Here is a 2,294-nt window from a genome sequence, read left to right as displayed (position 1 = left end):
TATTACAAAATGGGTTTATATTAACACAATCGAAGAGTTGTGATCATTCTAATTGTAAAAGTAAAACATGTCCACCACAAGAGGCACTCAGGTGCAATCTGTGTGTTGATTTGCTGGACATGCAACCACCCATCATCCCCATGGAAGGTCCAGCAGAGAGCAGGACAGGGGCCGCCCACCCCCACTCAGGAAGAGAACATCCAAGAGAACTGGGGGTCCCCTAAGAGTGTATTGAATTTGGCCTGACAAGGCTTACCCACTGCTGAAATTTTGGAGAGGTCCAGTGCTCGAGGGCAAGGACCAGAACCTGGACCACAGGGACAGAGACACTCCCAAGCTCAGATGTGATGTGATCCCAGGCTTGTGGTCTTATCAGAGAACTCAGGGATCCCTTTCCTTGTATGGAGACAGGGTCACTGGGCCCAGGAGGCCAGCCCCTAAGGGACACGCCCACTGTTGCTGAGGACCTGGTTCCACCCACCAGGGATGGGGTAGGGGAGAGAAGATCAGAGGTCCCACCTTCCTTGTGTACTGTATGTGTCTGTTGGAGTGTAGATCGTTGTAGCATAAAGGGTGCAGGTAAAATTGGCAGGTAGGGCATTGACAGGAGATCTCCTGATGGCTCACAGTGATGTCCAAACAGCCTCCCATCGAGGGGCCCTACATGTCTAAGGTGCAGTTAAAATTTGGGGGTAGGGAATTGAAAGGACATCTCCTGATTGCTGGTAGTGATGTCAAAGCACCACTAACAAGGGTCTACATTTCTAAGGTGCCATTGAAACCAAGAGGGGAGAGGGCCGTCTCTATGTGGCAACCATGGGAGGGGGCCACTGCCAAGTTGCTCCACCCCCGAGGCCCATCACAGGCTGACCAACACATTCATCAAAATTATGTGTGTTGTCTTTCAAAGAAACCGTATTTTTCATAATTTAGTTTTTTTTTCTTTCATAGTATTATGAGTTAGAACATTGACAGAAAGAAAGTTTTAATATTGTTAAGAAGACATCTGAAGAGACTGGAAGGAGGAGCTGCTAACCACAGGAAACTGATGTATTTCTCTCAAGAGTTCTGGTTGTCTTCAGTCAGTCAGACAGAAAACATTGAGAGAAGAAGAGACAGAGAAGAGCAGAGGAGAGAACAATGTTTGACTTCACATCACTTCTCTTCCCTCTGATTCTGACATGGATGCTCACATTTACAGGTAAGAAACATGACAGAGATTCAAACATGACCTTTCTGAAAGCATGGAACATGACTTGTTGTGTTCTTCATGCTAATGAGAGCAGGCTGCTAACCACATTGACTTCAGTGTATTCTTTAAACATGCATGTTAAATATCTAGTCTAAGATGTTCATCAGAACTGAACATGTTTGTGTTTCTCTCTTTCTCTAAACTGTAGACGCTCAAATATTCAGAGACGAGACTGTCAGAGTTGGAGATGAAGTCACTTTGAAATGTGAAGATGCAAAAGATTTCAGTGATGGATGTTACTGGATCACCTGGATCTACACTAATATGACCATTCATCTATCATTTACCTTGTTTGAACTCGGAAATATTTACAAAGATGTTGGATCTAAATCAGACAGACTGAGAGTTACAGAGAAATGTTCTCTGGTTATAAAGAAGATCACAGATGAAGATGCTGGAACATACAACTGCAGACAGTTCAATACATCAGGACACAAGGAGACAGAGTTTCAGGTTGAACTGACAGTTATAAACAGTAGGTTATTTTCTAAAAGTTGAAGTTTGTAAATATGGGACATTTTAATTGGTAGTACATCTATTTAGTTCCAGGTTTTGTGTAAATTCATAGATCATTGTTGCTCTAGAGGGTTGTGAAGCTTTGATATGACATTCAGTTTTTCTGTGCCAACTCAAGAGATGGAAACAGACATCAATTGTGACTAAATGTAAACATCAACAATCTGTTTATTTATGCCTTTTAAATATATAAACATAAAATTTTAATGCTTAGTTTTCATGAGAACTGATTGATTTACTTCTTAACAGATATGTGTGAGAAACAGATTTTGTCTCCATGTGAAATGTCTCACTTGATACTTATTTTATCAAAACTCTACTTTCTCATCATCTAGTAAATGATGTGACATCAACACCAAAACCAACATTGAAACCATTGTCTAAAAGAAGAGTCTTTGAGTCAACAACCACATTGAAGCCGTCATCATCTTCAGCTAAATCCAGATCAACCACAGCATCAGATACATACCACTTTAAGACAGGTAAGAAAACATAGTAAATGAATTATTAACAACCACTTTTTCTT

General features: G+C 41.2%; 1 long non-coding RNA gene across 1 annotated transcript; it reads left to right on the top strand.

Moving 5' to 3' along the window:
• Window positions 1-278: 278 nt before the first annotated feature.
• On the top strand, window positions 279-2,245 carry LOC112139556. The gene is made up of 3 exons (XR_002918007.2): window positions 279-1,201; window positions 1,401-1,727; window positions 2,104-2,245. It is a non-coding gene; the product is annotated as an uncharacterized LOC112139556 (long non-coding RNA).
• The last annotated feature ends 49 nt before the right edge of the window (window positions 2,246-2,294 follow it).

Source organism: Oryzias melastigma, unplaced genomic scaffold (genome assembly GCF_002922805.2).
Source record: "Oryzias melastigma strain HK-1 unplaced genomic scaffold, ASM292280v2 sc03281, whole genome shotgun sequence".
Taxonomy (NCBI): domain Eukaryota; kingdom Metazoa; phylum Chordata; class Actinopteri; order Beloniformes; family Adrianichthyidae; genus Oryzias; species Oryzias melastigma.
The sequence above is the reverse complement of the archived record's forward strand: the minus strand, read 5'-3'. Positions and strand labels throughout refer to the sequence as shown.